We start from the raw sequence: 19831 nt of genomic DNA, 5'->3' as shown, positions 1-19831 counted from the left end.
AGTAGTTAACACACTTTAAGATGTCCCTCATTGCACCTTCATACACTTATCGCACATACTACACATTACATCAACCATTACATTTCTTTTGGTTTAACTCTAAGCTTATTGTTTTATTCGTTAAAACATGGCTGCACATTTACTCCCATGTCCCTCTCTTTCAGTTGGAGCTGTGTGGCCTACACAGCCCCTGCCATCCAATCAAAATTAAAAAGCACAATAAATATGGAGACAAATATTTCATTCATTAATAGTGCAAAGTCTAGCCATATGTGCAAAATGCAATGTTATCAAATGTATTGTGCAACTCTTCAATAAATTGCTGTTGCTCCTATTAAAGTGCTTGTTCAATAATTGAAGTCCATGTGTTTAAGGATTAAGCATAAGAATAAGAACACAGACTTAACTAGTGAGTATTATAATTATAGGGACTGCAAGTATATAGAGATGGGTCAAAGGATCCAGAAACTGATTCAACAGGGTCTGCAAGCTATCAAACGGAGTTAAATAAGAGAACATCGGATTGTTTAAATGTCTATATCGTGGAATTAGGTAGCAGTCAACAAAGAAGCTGTTGAGATTAATATTAAGTTATCAAAGTCAGAGGGAAAGGTCATGGTGTGGAAAAAGGTAAATCAACAGTGGCAACAGTATTGGGAAAATGCAGTAAAAGGGAGACAATCAGGAAAATCTGTGTTTTCCACCCTCAGAGTGATATCGCAGAGAGTGTTGCTCTTGCGAAATGAGTTCATTGCATTGAGGATGGATTTGGCATGGGAATTGGTCAAGGAAGAAAATGGGTAGTTGATTTTCTAAATTACTGGGCTGGAAAAACGTATCTGAAATAAATGGATTCTGAGGGAAAATAAACCCTGCAGATGGCAGTAATGGAATATTTTGGATGCCAATAAACACTAAAGAAGAGGATGGTACAGAGTCATCAGAGACGTGTTGGTGTTATCAGGGAACGTGTGTGTTCACTGTTCACATTGGTTTGAAGCAGCAGCAGAAAGAAAAAGAACAAATACTGGAGGAGGAAGCAGAGAAATGTTCCACAATCACAGAGAGATTCAACATCCAGTAAAGAGCCGGCAGCTGAAATGCTAAGCAGGGGCGTTGTAGCTAGCTGCTAGCTCAGCTCATATTAAATGTGGCTAGTATAGCTAGCTGCTAGTTGTTGGGCAGCAGCCCTGTGCTTGTGTTAGCTGCTGTTTGTCTTTGTGTGTTATTAAGAGCTGGGACTGGTGATCTCCAGGTAAAATGAAGGGTCCCACTCGGCCCCTGGATGAGAGCAGTCAGTGTTTGTGATTCAGAGCAGCAGAGAATTGACAGAGTTTGATGTTAAAATCAGAAAGTTGATGAGAATCAAACTGCAACAGTCTCACAGATCTTCTGCTGCTGCTGCTGATCTGAACACCAGCAAAGCTGCAGCTCTCTGCAACCAACAAATATTGCAGCTGTTGTTGTGTGTTGATGTCAGCACTGCAGCATCATGGGAAGCCACAGACCTTCAGACTGCAACACAAACCAGATCAAAGCAGGGCCAGTGGCTGAGGCGGGAAAGTGGAGACAAGAGGAAACTCAGCTGGGACATGGAGGCAGGAAGGATTAGATTGATGCTGGGAGCAATTTATGAGCAGCTCCCACCTCCCCAACATCATAGTGAATAAACAGGAGAGGAGCCAACATGTCCTCTATGTTCAGGTGGAGCTTCATGTGGGCTCCTTCGATCAGGGGCTAAAACAAGCCTGGAGACATCAGCAGGTGCTGAGGTGTCTCCCAGCAGCCACTGAGAGTCAGAGCTCAGAGGTGAACTCACTGGAGGCAGAAGGAGACAAGATGGATTTGATTTGCTGAAAGCTGAGCTCCAGGGGAGGTTGGCTGTAGGGGTTTTGTTGGCAGATCAGTCTGGTCCCTGTTACCTGAACTGAGCTGCTCTCACTTCTGTTCTCTTCAAGTCCACGTTGTTCTTCTCTTAACCTGTGCACTGTGAACTCAAAGCGCTCCAGGTGTCCTTCATGTCACATCTAGTTGATTGTGTGTGAACACAACAAAAGGTCAGACTTGATCTTGAAGAATGGAGCTTCTTCTAATCACATGAATAACACAAGTGGTCATGTGACTGTGGTTCAGGAGCAGTTACCAGAGTAGACTGACACTGACACTCAGAGAAACTCTGTTCATCAACTATCAGACCTAAACCGTGGACATTGTGCTGAGCTGAAGGGTTGTAGGACTGTGAGCACAGGTTTGATCTCTGCTCTGTGACCTTCATTAACCCCGTCCTCACTCAGTCTGCCCCTCACTGGGGGGTTGATGTGAAAATCAGCAGTTGACTTTGGAACATTGAAGCTGCTCCACCATGTTTGTTCTGAACAGTGTGACTGAGTTCTCACTGTTTGTTCACGTCCTCAGTGTTTTGTTTCTGTGCTGATGTCTGTAGTGTCAGAGAGGGAACAGACTAAACAGACGTGAATCCTCTGATTCTCCTCTGATTACAGACTGAACTGAGGTCAGCAGCAGCTGATCAACCTGTGTTCACATCAACAGCTGTATGAATGTTGTGCTGACATTTGGATGATGTGTGTAGAAGGCTGACATGATGAAGATCCACAATAACAGAAGGACAAAGTCACTCTACTCATTTTAGACAAAGCTCATTGATCAGGACAAATCTGATTGATTGTCTATCATTGATCTACATCTTTTATTCTTTATTCAGGTTGAGTCTCTGCAGTTTGTCAGAAATCAGCTGTTCTTCTCTAGTCTCAGCTCTGAAGTCCAACCCCTCCCATCTGAGAGAACTGGACCTGAGCTACAACCAGAACCTGCAGAATCCAGGAGTGAAGGGTCTGTGTGGTTTTCTGCAGAGTCCAGACTGTAGACTGGAGACTCTGAGGTCAGTTCACTGTTGTAGATCTTTTATCTTTACTCTATAACTAATAAAGTTTCACATAGAAGTTAAATCCATTGACTGTGAATGAATGAATGACATTGTAAATAGTTGTTGTCTCATGTTTCCAGTTGTTCTTCTCTCAGACTGAGAATGATTCTTCAACCTTCACAGCTCACACACTCGTATTTCTCTCAGTCAGAGGACTCATGTTTTCTAAATCCACTGGAGAAAATGTCCAGTGTTAGTTGTTCAAGTCAATTCATTTTTATCACAACAACATACACAAGATCCTCAGAAGTAATTTTTGTCCACAGAAAGTGAAGAAACAGTCTACTACTCTTCAGTAGATTTCAGTGAAGTGTCAGGACTAATGTCTGTTTGATAAAACTGTGTGGTCCTTTGTCTAAGTCTGGCATTCAGCAGTCCCCCATCAGAGCCTGGATGATTGCACTGTCAACAATCAATCAATACTTATGAGAAGCTCATGGCTTGGGCAAGGGTGAGTTTTAAGCCTGCCAAATCCAGGTCCTGGGTGTTGAAGAGGGGCAAGGTTGTTGCCAAGTTCCGTTTTGAGAAACCAGTCAAGAGCCTAGGGAAGGTCTTTCATTGCAGCCTCAGGGATACACATGGCCTATCCACATAACCATCAAGAAACTTGAATCTTGGCTCACAAAGGTAGACAAGTATGGATTAACTGGTAGCTTAAGGCTTGGATCTACTAGCATGGCATATTGCCTCGAGTCTTTTGGCCTTTGCTGGTGTATGAGGTGACAGGCAAGTGGAGAGCTCAGGAAGGCCTGGAGGTAGCGGTTTCATTTGACAGGCAGAAGCCCAGTGAGTCAAGTTCATGGTGCAAGCTGTGTATGATGTCCTGCCTCGTCCAGCAAACCTTCACATCTGGGGCAGGAGTCACTCTCCAGCATGTCCTCTGTGCCCCAAGAGAGGGTCCCTGGAACACAACTTGAGGAGCTCTCCAGCTGCACTGGGGGAAGGCTGCTAATGCTGGTGGCATGACCAGGTGCTAAAGGCTGTGTTAGAGGTCATCTGGAAAGCTGTGGCCAATAACAAACATGTCTGCAGCCAGAAGAACATTGCCTTCATCAGAGCTAGTGAGCAGCTGCAAGTGGAGCCCAGGCAAGCAACCGGACTGTTCACCCCTGTCTCAGACTGGGAGCTACAAGCTGGCTTGGGGAGGCATCTCAACTACCCAGACCATGTTGTGACAACCACCTTGAGGCCAGACATGGAGCTGTCTCCAGCAAGGGAAGTGCTCCTCATAGAGTTAACAGTTCCCTGGGAGGATCAGAAGCTGGTGTAACAGTTTTGGAGGAGACGCTGGAATGCACACTGCAAGCCCATCAAAGTGGGGTGTAGAAGTTTTGAGGGCCACTCACTGAGCAAAGTTGACGTCAGCGGGGCTGTGAAGAGGAAAGCCATCTAGTCTGGCATGGAAGCCTTTGGAAGAGCCTCTAGATGGTTGTAGCCCAGGATGAGTCAGACGTGGGCCAATGCTGCTGGTACACAAGCTAGGTCAACTCTGACAGGGTAACCTGAGCGAGGATGTATGATGTTGAAAGACTCAAAACGCCCGATGACCTCAGGAAAATCACTGATGATGTGTCCCAGTGCATCCTAGGATGTATCGACCAATCATTCGTGTTTTCATGTTAAATACAACAGAGAAAACTGTGATTGATTATCAATCATTTTATTTACATTCTGTATCCTTTATTCAGATTGATCAGCTGCAGGTTGTCAGAGATCAGCTGTTCCTCTCTGGTCTCAGCTCTGAAGTCCAACCCCTCCCATCTGAGAGAACTGGACCTGAGTGGAAACCAGGACCTGCAGGATTCAGGAATGAAGGTTCTCTGTGGTTTTCTGCAGAGTCCAAACTGTAGACTGGAGACTCTGAGGTCAGTTCACTGTTGTAGCTCTTATATCTCCAAAGAAACTGAAGAAGCAATCTTCTGTGTGTGTGTCTTTTCATCGATAACACAACACACAAAACTGTTGTGTTGACAATGTTGTGTTGTACTGACATGATGATGATCCACAATAGCAGAAGGACAAAGTCACTCTACTCATTTTAGGGAAAATGTTCATTGATCAGGACAAATCTGATTATCAGTCATTTCTCTTTGATTCTTTATTCAGATTGATCAGCTGCAGGTTGTCAGAGATCAGCTGTTCTTCTCTGGGCTCAGCTCTGAAGTCCAACCCCTCCCATCTGAGAGAACTGGACCTGAGCTACAACCAGAACCTGCAGGATCCAGGAGTGAAGGGTCTGTGTGTTTTTCTGCAGAGTCCAGACTGTAGACTGGAAACTCTGAGGTCAGACTCCATGTTTTCTTTCTGTGCTGAGATGAATGTGATGTGAAAGTTGTGTTGACACTGAGCTGCAGACATGAGGCTGATATTATACTGATCCACACTGAGGATCTTCATGGTAAAGTCTGTTTTCTTCCTCTCTGCTTTTAGTCCAGTGACTGTTTCTCTTCAACTTTCACCTCATGACTTTTTAAAACACCAACAGAAACACATTGAATCTGTCAGACAATAACTGATCTATAATCAATAGCTGATGGTCCCAACACTTTTATAAGGCTCTGTGATGTTTGTACTGACTCCAATATTCAAAGCCAAGTTGTCATAGCAACAGGTTGTTTCATCACTTTAAATCCTGTAGGTTTGACTGTGTTAAATATTTGAGCTCAGTCACCAGGTGTCTGTGTCTCTGCCGTTCCATCAACTAGCGAATTTAATATATATTTCCATACATTTGTTCTCATGTCTCCAAACTTCAGCCTGACATGTTTGTTGTCTTTGAAAACTTGAGGATCTTTAGTAGAATCTGCACAACATGAGTTTGTATAGATGGAGCCACAGGTGGAGCTGGCAGAGTTGAAGAGGTGGAGTCACTACGTCTTTATTGAAGCAGCAGCATGTTGTCATGAATATTAATGAGAGCTGTTTTTACTTTGTCTGTGTGAAAAGGTGGTTCTATTCCCTTTTCACTGTGCCCTAATCCCCCACATTATCATGGTTATTATTATTGTTGGAGTTGATTGGCTGCTCCATCAGGGAGAGAGGAAACAGGTGTGGGCTGGCAGATCCAGTTAGATTTTAGTGTGGGGTGGGGTGCTTGGAATGGGGAGCATTTTAGCTCACCCCCACACTTACCTGGGAAGATGGTATGCTCCACTTAGGGGAAGATTAAGTGCAGGCTATTGAGGGGCAGAGAGAGGGGGGAAAAGACGTAGAGCAGGTGGCAGCTTGGAGTGAGGCTGCAATTTTAATATTTGTTTGATATGGTTTAAGTTCTGTTTCATTGAATTGCCCGGGATTCATTTGTGTTTTTTTTGTTTGTAGTATTTGGTTAATAAAAAAATTCACTTTTGAGCACAGACTCTCGCCTGCTGACAACGTTTTTTTCAACATCTTTTTAAACCATCCGGTGCTTACATCATCCTCTGCCCTTTGCGGAGAGAGGCAACACCACAGTCTGTTTGACTCTTTGTGGTTTCAAGCAGGAACTTTGTCTCCTGAACTCACATCTTTGATTCTTTATTCAGATTGAGGGACTGCAGTTTGTCAGAGATCAGCTGTTCTTCTCTGGTCTCAGCTCTGAAGTCCAACCCCTCCCATCTGAGAGAACTGGACCTGAGTGGAAACCAGGACCTGCGGGATCCAGGAGTGAAGGGTCTGTGTGGTTTTCTGCAGAGTCCAGACTGTAGACTGGAGACTCTGGGGTCAGTTCACTGTTGTTGATGTCTACTTTTATCTTTACTCCACAACTAATAAAGCTTCACACACAAGTTGAATCCATTGACTGATCCATTGAATGAATGACATTGTAAATAGTTGTTGTCTCATGTTTCCAGTTATTCTTCTCTCAGACTGAGAATGATTCTTCAGTTTCAGCTCATTTCAGTCACTTGTCATGAATAATGTCTGTTCACTTCAGTTCAACCTTCACAGCTCACACACTCGTATTTCTCTCAGTCAGAGGACTCATGTTTTCTAAATCCACTGGAGAAAATGTCCAGTGTTAGTTGTTCAAGTCAATTCATTTTTATCACAACAACATACAGAAGATCCTCACAACTAATATTTGTCCAAAGAAAGTGAAGAAACAATCTTCTTTTTTTCAGTAGATTTCAGTGAAGTGTCAGGACTAATGTCTGTTTGATCAAACTGTGTGTGTGTGTTTTCATCTGTAACACAACACACACAACTGTTGTGTTGTACTGACATGATGAAGATCCACAACAACAGAAGGACAAAGTCACTCTACTCATTTTAGACAAAGATCATTGATCAGGACAAATCTGATTGATTATCAATCATTGATCTACATCTTTGATTCTTTATTCAGATTGAGGTTCTGCAGTTTGTCAGAGATCAGCTGTTCTTCTCTGGTCTCAGCTCTGAAGTCCAACCCCTCCCATCTGAGAGAACTGGACCTGAGAGGAAACCAGGACCTGCAGGATCCAGGAGTGAAGGATCTCCGTGGTCTCGTGGAGAGTCCAGACTGTAGATTGGAGACTCTGAGGTCAGTCGAGGGGCGGAGTCAGTCCATGCTGCTCTCAGCAGTATTGTACTAAACACAGTTAGTATCAGAGCAAAGATCCAGTGTTTCCTGTGAACCTCCAACCTCCTCAGTGGCTGCTTTCCTCAGTGAAGCTGTGAGAGGAGAACGGGGACAGGCTTCAGGATTGGACAGAAACACAGAGAGAGACAACAGTCAGCCAATCAGAGCAGCCAGAAGCTTGTTGTGATCTTGTGTGTGCGCGTTGATGTGAAGACGACTGTTGTTGTTGTGTTGATGTGTACAGGAAATAAAGCTGATTCCAGCTGACAGCCTCACAGATGGACAGAGACAGTGTCCTCATTCATCAAACTGTCCAACCATCAGATTTGATCTGAACCTGTCAATCTGTCAGAGATTCTCAGTGACAGCTGTGTGTGTGTGTCTTTTCTTTTTTACACAGCTTCAGGTGATGATCTTCAAAGAGGTGAAGAGTACTGTGTATTTGTATGTGTGTCCTGATGATCGTGGCAATCAAGTTACACCCCCAAACCGACACCACGCCAATCACAGTCATGCTGCACTTGCTCACCGAACATCCCCTCATACAAACATGGGGTGGCTGTGGCTGAGGAGAAAGAGCCAGAGGGTAGGTGGTTTGATCCCTAGTTCCCCTGGTCCTCATCTCAAATTGGGAACATATGTCTTTTACTTTCATTAATGTGATATATCATAGTTATTGTTATGATTGTACGAATAATATACTTAACCTACACCTTTTTGTTCATGTGGACCATTAATAATTACAACAACAAAATATCACAAGAACTGATTAGTTTATTTTCAGCCTTCAATTATTTTTAATGTATACACGAGGCAGAAGTTGGTGGGGAACTTGCATAATACACACACACTCAACTCTCCCAGCTGGTCTGGGAGCATCTGGGAATCTAGACGCTGTTCTGCTTGCCCTTTTCCCACTATGGATCTCATCGCATAGAGTCAGCAGAAAACAGACAGATGGATCTTGTCATGTATCTTAATTATGACAATATAAACTATTTCCCTCACTGATCACAGATATTGTTTTGTTTCATCGGATTAGCAAAGAATCCAAAATTAAATTCTCAGATCACCAATTTGTTCTTGTTTCCACAAGCTAGAACTAGCATGACATCCAGGAAAGTAAAGAAATTCAAATATATAACTAACATGAAAAAGTGTAGCAAATTTCTGCCATTAATACTACATACATGTAATGCTGTCACAAAGTTCTGGAAACATTTTTAAATTCTTATCTTCATTGTTACAAATTAGGGCATGCTGTCATTCATGTTTCCACAACACAGACTTTATATTATAAAGCTTTAAATGTAAGGCCAGGACTATCAATGGTAAACTGTCTCACGTTGTCAAAACATAGTATGTAAGCACTAATAATGAACACAACAGCCAGGAGGCATTGATGGATATGTTTACTGATGATATAAAATTTTCTGACACATACAGTTTCATCTCATTCCTCTTAAAAAAACATGAAAAAGAAATCAAAAAAACATGTGGTCCATAGCAAGTACACCTGATACCTGGCCATACAGAACATGTTGAACACACTGAATTATTATGTCTTTATTGCCTTTTATTGTTCTATTTGCATATGCAGTAGAGAGTATTTAATTGCCTGTTGATATTCATTCTTATCCATCTCCATCTATTATATCACCCCATAATATATTTGTATTTATAGATTTATTATATTAGAGTTTACTTATTTTTCTACCCATCCATTATAATATATATATTTCATTCACATCTATTATATTATATTTATATCCATCCATCTACAGTCTCGTAATGAATGCTGGTGACTCCAGTGCAGACTTCATTATTTGGGCTTTGTCCTGCAGGTCTTTTTCTCTGAGGCTGAAGTGTCTAGCCCCATCACGTCATGCTCCCTTGTCTGCAAGCTGCAGACAGACCGTTCTCCCACTGTCACACACAGAGTCCAGTCCACCATCATCCCTGTGTGTTCCTCTGGATCTGACAGAGCATCATCAGTGTCTATGGACTTAAAGCTCATCAAGTTCAGCTCTGAACAGTTTCCTTGTTGAGCTTCACAAAGAGGGAATTTCACAGTAAAATGACTTGAACTCTGAAGATGAGTTTGACTCAGACGTTGAAGCCTCATGTTCTTCAGCTGAACTTTACCAGATATTATTGTACAGGAGGAACATGTTGTTTTTATCCTCCATCTCTTCATTCAAGTTGTGTTAAGGAGGAACAATCACACAGACCAACAACTCTTTCACTGTGTATATGGACATGTGAGTGTTGTTTTCAGACAGGCTTGAAAAATGTTCATCTCTCCATTATAATGCTGAGTCAACAAGTGTCACTGATTCAATGGATCATTAATTAACTGCACTTTAAATCCTCCTTTATGGTCAATAATGTTTTTATATTGACTTCCTGTTTGATTCCTGGTTTTTAATCTGTCATTGTTTTGACATTTTACTCCTCTTTTATTCCATAAAGCTGCCAGTTTATTCCTAAATGACTGTGTGTGTTATTGTTGTGTTGTGTGTTTGTTGTGAAGCTCTTTGTAACACTGGTACTGTCGCTCCTCATCAGTCCAGCTAAGTCCTTTTTGTCTTCTCCCCTAATGTCTCCAGGATTCGTGTTTCCTGTTTTATTTTGATACTCACCTGGTGGTCCCTTCATTTCCTGCCCTCCTGTGTGATTACCTGGCCCCGCCCTAATGTGTTTCACCTGTGTCTCATTGTCCCCCTCCCCCAGAGTATTTAGTGTCAGTGTTCCCTTCCCTCTGATCCAGTTCCTCTTGTCCCCCTTGTGACAGTGGTCCAGTCTTTCGTTCCTTTGTGTATATTTCTCAGTGTGTGACTACTTTCTGTCTTGATCTTCAGATCTTTAACCTGTTGATTTTGCACTGTTGGACTGATTTCCCTGTAGAAACTTTTTACCTGAGTAAAGACTGTTCATTGAACTACTGAGTGTCTCTGGGTTCTGCATTTGAGTCTTTTCCCTGCGTTCACTCGTCACATCTGTCACATCAAAGATGGCTGACGTGGTCGCAAAGAGAGCAGATGAAGCTGACTTCATGCTGTCCTCAGACCTGGTAAAGAGTCTAGACTCTGATCCAGTTTGAGGGATCCTAACTGTCTTTCTTTTACATCTCAATTAGTTTGTCCACCAGCTTCAGTCTTGTCATATTCTTCCTGGCCTTCAATGGGAAATACTTTAATTATCATGGAACTCCAACTGGGGGTTTTCTCAAAGTCTGGAGAGTAGCTGTCCTCCAGGTCAGGAGTAGACACTTCCCCTTAAGTGTTGGCAGCTTCATTCAGACCCCCAATCATCATAGTCCTATGGATTTTGATGTTTCAGGCAGCAGTTGCAGCTCTGGTCAAGGGACCTCACCAGGTGGTGGAGGTTGGAGATGTAAGATTCCTCATCTTCTTCTTTTCGGCATTGTCGTCTTCCTCAACCAGCTGCAGAGGGATAGAGGTCAGGTCTGATTTGTTTTGTCTCTTTGACCCTCTTGATCCACTTTCTGCTCAAGATGCTCCTCCATGTTGACTTCAGCTTTCTGAATAATCCAACCGGTGTCTTGGCTTTGCTGGCAGATTTAGTTGACTGCAGTGTCCTGACAGCCACAGTGGATTAACAGCCTTGTCAATCAACTGGTAGACAAGTTAATGCTGTGTTGGTGGAGGAAGATGAGGAAGATGAGACAGGTCTGTGACTCTCTTCTGAAAAGATGGAAAATCTGGAAGAGTATCTTGTCTCAGTGGTCAGGACTTCCTCTCTGTCTCCGAATACTCTTCCTCCTCCTCTAGGTTCTCTGGAGCCACAAAGCTCTTACACATTTTTCTTGTCTCTTCATGGACCTGAGCTTCATACATGACCTCCTCAGAGGTATCTGAGTCAGTGAGGGACGGCCAACAGCAGTACATCATTATGCTCTCCTTGGACAGGGCCGGAGAGGAGCAGCAGTAAGTGACGTCTACATCCTCTTGTTGCTGCACCTTCTGTTGGACAAGACAATCAGCAGAGGTTTACAGTAGGCCTGTGTCTCTGAACCGCTGGCTGGCTCGTCACTGGAGGGGGCAGGGATATCAGTTTGTAGATAACTGGCCTTCTTCTGGGGCCGCCCAGATCTGCTGAGAGCAGACGGCCTCCATCCTACTGGAGTTGGTGCTGCTGTTTTATCCAGGAACATAGACAGGTGCTTACAGCAGGCTTGACACCAGGGACTTAGTACTCAGCAGGTCACAGGTGATTAGAGAGCCTGCTGGGGTTAGAGTGAGTGCGGTTCTGGAGTCCACTGGTTTAGAACTCAAGTTAATTTGGGATTATCCCATTGTCTAGATTGTCAGCCTGACAGCCAGATTTATAATTTTGAGACTGTCTGCCTCACCCGCCTTACTACGCACAAGTCTAAGTGTAACCCCTTATGTTCTGGCTCACTCCAGTAGAATGATGAGACTGGCTTTGATCAGGTTCACAGTGTTTAATTGTCATCCTCTGTGTAAACAGATAAACAACGCAAGTGTGGTTGGCGTTTGTCCTCACACACACACACACACACACACACACACACAGCTCCTGCCCCATAACATGGAAGTCCAAGCAGCAAAAGGGGCATGATTAAGACGGTCAATGTGATCGTATAGTTTTTACACGAACATGAATTATTAGTTTTTAACATGACATGAGATCATGAAATATTTTCCTCACAGCATCAACTATTTTTAGCCATGAACCTGTTTTTTAAGTAATTTTTTATCCCAAACACAATATAACAATGAATTAATACAAAAAAATGAAATACAAAATGATATGCCAAGTGTCTCACCAATAAATAAAATAATAAATAAAATGATAAACTAAAACGTTTCTCTTTTAATATAAAACATACCTGTGTAAACAGATGGACAGCACAAGTGTGGTTGGCGTTGGTCCTCACACACACACACACACACACACACACACACAGCTCCTGCCCCTGTGCACCAGAAGAGACACACAACATGCACAATGAAGCCACGTCAGTTGCGCAGTACGTTGTCGCTATTGTGCGGTGCTAGCTAACAAGTTAACAACTTCGCTCAGTCTAAAATCAGAATTAACTGCACAATACCAACTTACTAACGTGTAGCAGGATGAGCATTGTGGCCCTGTGTCAATTTGAAGAAGATGGCGCCTAATTGCCTGTCTCCCTCAGGCCAATGGCAGTAGGGAGAGGGGGGTATAAAAGCCGGTAGGTGTCACCGGATTTCTCTCTTGCTTGTGGAGGCCGAGGGTACGTCACTTCCTATTTGCTCATCCCTGTCCCTCTTCAGTTGGTGTTTGCAGGTAGGCTAGTGGTGTCTGCGCTGCCAGTTTGCATGTTTAGCTTGACAGTAAATAAGACTGTTGTCTTTGTTGTAGGGCCGGATTGGGTTCCGCGGGTCTGTGAGCTGCGCATGATTACTGCCGGTGGGTCCTCTGGTTCATGCACTGAGCTGTTGCTGCGGTGCGCATATGGCAAACGGTGTGTGTGTGTGTGTGTGTGTGTGTGTGTGTGTGTGTTTGCAGGTCGCCGCCGCAGAAACAGCAGTCTTGGTTCCTTCCCCTCTCCTGCATGTGTGGACAGAGGCAGCTGGACTGGTAACGGCTTTACTGGGGGAACGACTGTATCGGCTACTTTCACTGCCTGCTTGACCACTGCTGCTTTGCCCACAGGAAATTGCTTTGCTCACGGCAAATTGCTTTGCTTATAGAGAAATACACTGATTTTAGGGGATAGCCCTCTCTGGGAATTACTGTACTTTGGGGACTGATTTGTTTCTGCCGCACAGCTTGACCTGTTGGAGCCGAGCACTGGCGCTCCGTTTCGGACTGCCTTGCCCCGCGGAGGGTTGTCGGCACCTGCGGCATTGGTGGCTTCGGCCTGGTGGCCTCTTTAAGTCCTGTGTTTTACTGTGTGTGTGTGTTAGATGTTAACTGGGGAGGGGAAATGTATGTTTATATTTCATGGTGTGCGTCCACAGGCCTTATGTGAGTGTTCGCATGCAATTAAATGTTTAGTTGAGTTGTTTTGTTTTGTAGGAATTTAAGTTGACTGCAACTTGCAATTAATAATTTTGGTTAATTGTGTGCGTGTTGTGGTTACTTTTGAGCAGGTTGCAGACAATGGTTATTTGTCCAAGTATGATTTAGTTTTTGTATTGATTTATTTACCTAGTTTGGTTATTTACTTTTTTTGTATAGTTAGGTTTGATTTTGTTTTTATATGTTGTTGTTTTTTACTCTTGATTGTGTTTGTCCTTTCAGAGGTTGAGACTACGGTGGTGGATGTGGTGTCCTCGGTGGCGGTGTCTCCTTTGTGCTTTGTGCTTTCACCCCAGGTTGATCTTCACCAGTGTGTCCGTGCGTGTCACGAGTATTTGGGGTGACTTTCCTGGGACCCCTTTTTACTTCTTGGGCCGATCTCCCTACTGGTAGGCCTCCACCCTGACTGGTCCACTTTATTCCCCTGGTAACATCAGTGTGGATTGGATTCCTTTTGACCTCGTCTCTGCCCCGTTGTATGACGGATCTGAGTGCCTTTAAGATTATAATAGTTCCCTGGCTGAAATTCCCAGGGTGGTGTTGTCTGGCAACACTAAGCTAAGGTTAAAGTGAATTAATTGGCTAACCTCAAACCCCGGTCGCCACAAACGGCTGCAAAACATTTCAACAATGTCTATATCACTCAACATATACTTTGTTTACAGTGACATTTGTGCATTGCGGATTAAAATATAAAAGTAACAGAGCTGTGTGAACTACATACCATAATATGGAAGTCCAAGCAGCAAAGGAATGAGCTGCTGGCTAAACTATCTAAACCAACCACGTCCGTCAAAATAAAATCCTTCCAAAATAAAACGGAGCCTTGCATAAATATACCATCCATCAATCGACATCCATCAATATTAAAATAAAATAAGAACAAAATTAAAGGAACACTCTGTGAATTTTGCCGAACTTCAAACATTTAGTGTCTCACAAAGCAATTTTTTTTTTCCAAGGCAGAATCACCACTGTGTCTTCACACTGCCACATGTGCAGGCCTTCTAAATCTCTCCTTAATAATACAACATGGCTTATTCCTATTCAGACTCTATCTGCTGGAAGCTTTACCAACCAGACTGCTACTGATCTCCAGCCTTAACAAGGCAGTCAGATTTGGTTTCCTAAACATCAGCTCACTATCTAGTAAATCACTGTTAATAAACAACTTGATTCTTGAGCATAAGCTGGAGATGATTGCTCTTTGTGAAACATGGCTTAAACCAAATGTTATCCTTACCCTTAATGAAGCTTCCCCCCCTGATTATACTTATGAACATGCTGCTCAGCTACTAAACAAGGTGGGGGTGTGGCCTTAATTTATGAGTCAAATTCTGGACTAACATCCAAACCTGGTGTGACCTTTAACTCTTTTGAGGCGCTTGTCTTGAAATCACCTCCATTAGCTAAGAATAGTTTTCACCAGGGTGATAAACTGTGACCATTTCATCTGGTGGTGCTTTACAGACCACCAGGCCCTTATTCACAGTTTTCAGAAGAATTTGGTGAATTCCTCTCAGGCCTTGTTATGGACACTGATGACATTTTCATTATGGGTGACTTTAATATTCACCTGAATAATGCCTGTGACCCTTTGAGTAAAGCCTTTCTAGCAATTATCAACACTTTTGGTTTCACCCAGTCTGTGTCTGAACCAACTCATTGCAGTGGTAACACTTTAGACTTGATTCTATCCCGTGGGATACAGGTATCTAATCTGACTGTGTGGAAAATTTCACCAAAGAATTAAACATTAGTCCTAGCGAGTCTTCTGGACTCAGTTGATCTTCTTCAATCTCATACTCCTTCTTGTGATCTGCGCTCCCAGAGTTTAGGGCTCTTGTCTGTTCCTGGAGTTAAAAAGTCTTCTGCTGGCTGCAGAGCCTTCTCCTGTCGGGCCCCTCTGTTCTGGAACAACCTCCCTGCTGGTATTAAGCTGTCCGACTCAATTCATGCCTTTAAATCTAAACTTAAAACTTATTTTTATGCCTTAACTTTTACTTAGATGTATATTCTCTAACTACCTCAGATGTTGTACCTGTTATTCTCCTAATATCGACGGGGGGGGGGGGGGGCTCAGTCTCAATAAATCAATCATCCCCAGTATATACACAGTATAGCCCACAAAATTACTGTGCACTTTCTGACTTTACTGCATTTACTGATTTATTATTTGTCTCTCATGCACATGAGCGCCCAAGCTGTGTGCCCCTCCCCCTCTCCATCTCCCTGTGACCCACCCCCCACCCCCCCACCTCCCTCTCTCTGTCTTTCTCCCCCTCGTTGTTCTCTACAGGTCCTTCTGCCCGGAGCTGCAGAGTTAGAATCTCCAACTGCAGCTGCCTCCACGATCCTGCTCAACACCTGCTGCTGAATTACTGTCACTGTTATTAACCATCATTCATACTGTTTTATATCAGTAGCAGTATTATCGTTAACATTAACATTATAGTTGCTGCTGTTACTGCTCATTACTGTTACTACTATGAGTGCATCTCTCTCTTTCACTCTCTCCCACCCTGAGCCCGGTTCTGCCTGAGGTTTCTGCCTCTTAAAGGAAGTTTTTCCTTGCCGCTGTCGCCAGGTGCTTGCTCTGGGTGGGAATTGTTGGGTCTCTTTCTCTCCTATACTTTAAAGAGAAGGTATTGACCTCCTCCAATTGGAAAGTGCCTTGAGAGAACTTTTATTGTGATTTGGTGCTACACTGATAAAAACTTGATTTGATTCATCTAATGATTCATTCATTTGAATAATGTGCTGGCAGAGTGGCAGCAAGTCTTCATGGCTCATACTTTTTTTTTTGGCAGGTCTTTATTCTGCACTGTTGTTTCGTCTGACTATGGAGAAAAAAGTGTGCTGGAGGGAGGACCTCCTTCCTTTACGCTTTACCAGAGAGGGTACCGGCTGAGCTGAAAGTGCCATATCGAGGATGCGGAGCCAGGGCTAAGCCAAAGGCTAGGAGATGGAGAAACAAGCCTTTTCTACCATCAGTCCTCATGAGGAATGTGAGCTCAGATGAGAATATCAGCCACAGAAGAACAGTGTGTAAAGTAGGATGTGGACCAAGATGAATGACTATAGACCAGTGGCCCTCACATCAGACATCATTAAGACCCTGGAGCTGCTGCTTCTCCACCTTTCTTAGGCCACAGGTTGAACACACACTTAACCCCCCACGGTTCAGAGAGATGCAGGCACTGTAAGGCTGGACACACACTGGATGAGTTGTGTGTGCGTCGTCTAACAGATGAGAGCAGACACACTTCCTGCCTGCCATCATGGAATCTAGAATTTTGGCATCTTGCCCATTTTTCTTGCAGGACGCCTCCTGCAGGAAAACAGACAGAGAAAACATGTGGACAGTCATTTTGACATCATACCAGCAGCATTACACAAAACTGACACCTTCCACTGTAGTGTCTGTGTGGAGGCTGAATCCCAACATGTCATAGACGTGAAAAATTAGCAGCTGCGTGTGGAGACAGTGGTGTTTGCGACATTTTCTGTCTAAAATAAATGTATTAATTATGATCATGAGGTTTTTATTGTTCACACAAAATGGGGTTGTTACCACATTGTGGGTAAAACTACAGTGATTGAACATAAATCATCATAAAATTCATGCATTAAAAAAAATGGATTCAGTCATGTCAGACTTCTTGTATTCTTAGAGAAATAAACAAGTATCCACATTATCCCATACATGCTAGATCAAGTAATGTGACTGTTGAGCCAGTCATCGATGCTATGCAGGAACATGTTCTATAAAACATGTGATAACTTGTGATCTGTTGATGATAGAGACAAGCTAAACGTGAGACTCTCTGACTTATGGCTTACTGTTTTACAGGCGCTTAGTGGAGGAGACATTCCCACACACTGACCCCTGCTTTGGTACGAGTTCACCTCCAGATCTGCTGAATGACTCCAATAAATGTGCTTCAAAATGCCTGTCTGTGTTTGTGACTGTCTGTCTGTAGCTGTCTGTGTTTGTGGCTGTCTGTCTGTCTGTAGCTGTCTGTGTTTGTGACTGTCTGTCTGTCTGTAGCTGTCTGTCTATATCCAGCTCTGTCAAACTAATAATGTGAAATTAGAAAAAATGATAGAAAAATCTTTTCTATGTTTTCATCTTACATGATGAGACGTTCCCATCTGCCCCACTGCCCTCCAACTCCTGAGGAAATATTCCTCTAGGGGTCTGTTTATAAAGCCAGATATATTCAATAAGTTGAGCTATTGGTTGGTTATTGAATGTACTGTAAATAGAAGCTGTCTGAGCCTCTTGTTTCCTGTTGGATGGAATAAAACATGTAACTGACTACAGTCTTCCCTATGTGGACAGATAAATTGTCTGTTTTCCAATGATATATAAAACTTCTGTAAGAGGCTCAGTCATCAGAACAGAAGTGATTATTGTTGGTTCATGATTATTGTTGACTAATTGTTCTTTGTTGCTCACAGTGGCTGATGGTTAGTATATTGTGTGCATTACAAGGCCTTTGGTGCTAAAATGAGCCTCCTAGTGGTATTTTATTTGATAACCCATGTTAATGAGTGACAGGTGGGTCTGTTAGCCGTCTGCTAGGCGTCACCTCAGCTAATTCCAGTCACCGAATGTCACCATGTTTGTTTGGTCACCACGTCTTGTTGTGTAGTTAATGACTGTAAATATTTTCTTTACATGCTAGCACTAATTAGCAGGTATTGGTGTCTGCACTCACCATACCAGGCTTGTTAGCTTAGCCTTAGCTAATTAGCCATCAAATGAAGTAGCCGCAGGTTAGCCTTTGAGCACGATGCAGAAGCATATGCTAACATGATGTGGACACACTTTAACCTCTAACTGTCTTACTAACAGAGTTGTCCTTGTTGATGTAATAACATCCTCCAGTCAACTGCAGCTTTTTGATTCAGCTCATTCAAACTGGTTTTGGGAACTGGAACCTTCTGTACAAACAATCCCCAACTATTCCAAACTTCACTGGTGGATGTTGTTGTTATTACTGAACAACAGATCCCTTTTTAGTTCAGAGACTGCTGCCAGAACGCCAGCGTCATCATGTGAAACCTGTTTCACATCCAGTCACATCACTAAAGGACAATGGTGTCAGTTTCGCTGATTTACTGATCTAATGAACCTGGAATTATTGTTCTATTGAAATATTTCTAAAATGTGACATTTTTGTATTGGAGTTTTGAACTGAAACAGCAGCTGTGGATATGATGCTGCTAAACCTGCTGTCGCTGCCTCTTCAGAGTGTGTGTGGTTAACCAGGCTCTTACCTGGTGAAGAGGAGCACTGACGGCTGCTGCTTGATGGACATTATATCCAGGCCACTGATATGGCAGGTACTGTGAAGAGAGAGGGAAGGTTAACCAGCCACAATACACACTCAAAATATAATCCTCCATATATGTGAACGCATGATTTTTACTGTAAACCAACACAGATTTAGTCCAATAAAAACCACAATGAGCGCCACAGGAACATTTATAGTTTCTGTTTGTCTTCTCAGACAATCACAATACAAGGAGACTGTGTCACCAGCAGACATAAGGTAAAACTAGTACATATTTATACCTAACCCGGCCTTGTATGATCCCTGTCCTGATCTTAATATCGTCATCCCAAACCTGATTAACACACATGAAAAAAGCATAAAAACCAACCAAAGCAAAGATGAATAACATCAGTGAGCTTTCATATAGGTGCTCTGTCGTACATCCCAGAACTCCTGCCCTCAGATAATCCACAGAAGGACTAAAGCTCACAGCTAGAGCTGAAACAATCAACTGATTCATCAGTCAGCAATTCAAGAGAAAACCAATCAGCTTCTGTTCAACAATCATTTATGCCATTCCTCCAGAAAGAAAAAAGCAGCACAAATATTCCCTAGTTTGAATTATTACTTTTGATTGATGACTAATTGGCAGTGATTATGGATTTTGATCAGCAGAGCCTCACAGAACTGTTGCATAACTCATCACATTCAGCAACACATGGGATAACAGATGGGCTCAGATGAAAATCATCCTGCTGTTGGCCTGAAGCTTCCACCATTGATAACTATCTGTTCTGATACTGGTATTGATCAGATTCTTATGAATCTAACCTGGACTCAGTATCTTACCTGTCCTTGGCTGGAAGCTCCTACCAGGCTGTGCAGGTGACCTGGCTGCATCACGTGCTGCTCCAGAGGGTGAGGTTGAGGGTGGGTGTTGACTCTGACCTCAGCGGGGACAGCAGGAGGAGGTGGAGGTGGAGGTGGAGGCAGGGGTGGAGGGTTGGG

General features: G+C 43.2%; 2 long non-coding RNA genes across 3 annotated transcripts in view; both read left to right on the top strand.

The window, feature by feature from the left end:
• The window catches only part of LOC139609674 (uncharacterized), a 41719-nt gene extending 31741 nt beyond the window's left edge, over positions 1-9978 (top strand). The window contains exons 1-3 of one of the 2 annotated variants that reach the window (XR_011685302.1): positions 7276-7448; positions 7888-8073; positions 9332-9978. This is a non-coding gene — a long non-coding RNA (uncharacterized lncRNA). Of the gene's footprint in view, positions 1-7275; positions 7449-7887; positions 8074-9331 lie in introns of those variants that run through there. The other variant, XR_011685303.1, reaches the window with a different exon arrangement.
• A 2454-nt stretch (positions 9979-12432) lies between these two features.
• LOC139609676 (uncharacterized) lies at positions 12433-13957 on the top strand. The gene is made up of 3 exons (XR_011685305.1): positions 12433-12800; positions 12876-12923; positions 13761-13957. It is a non-coding gene; the product is annotated as an uncharacterized lncRNA (long non-coding RNA).
• Positions 13958-19831: the final 5874 nt, after the last annotated feature.

Source organism: Trachinotus anak, unplaced genomic scaffold (assembly GCF_046630095.1).
Source record: "Trachinotus anak isolate AG129_WGS33_773 ecotype Australia unplaced genomic scaffold, CSIRO_AGI_Tana_v1 ptg000026l, whole genome shotgun sequence".
NCBI lineage: Eukaryota > Metazoa > Chordata > Actinopteri > Carangiformes > Carangidae > Trachinotus > Trachinotus anak.
The sequence above is the reverse complement of the archived record's forward strand: the minus strand, read 5'-3'. Positions and strand labels throughout refer to the sequence as shown.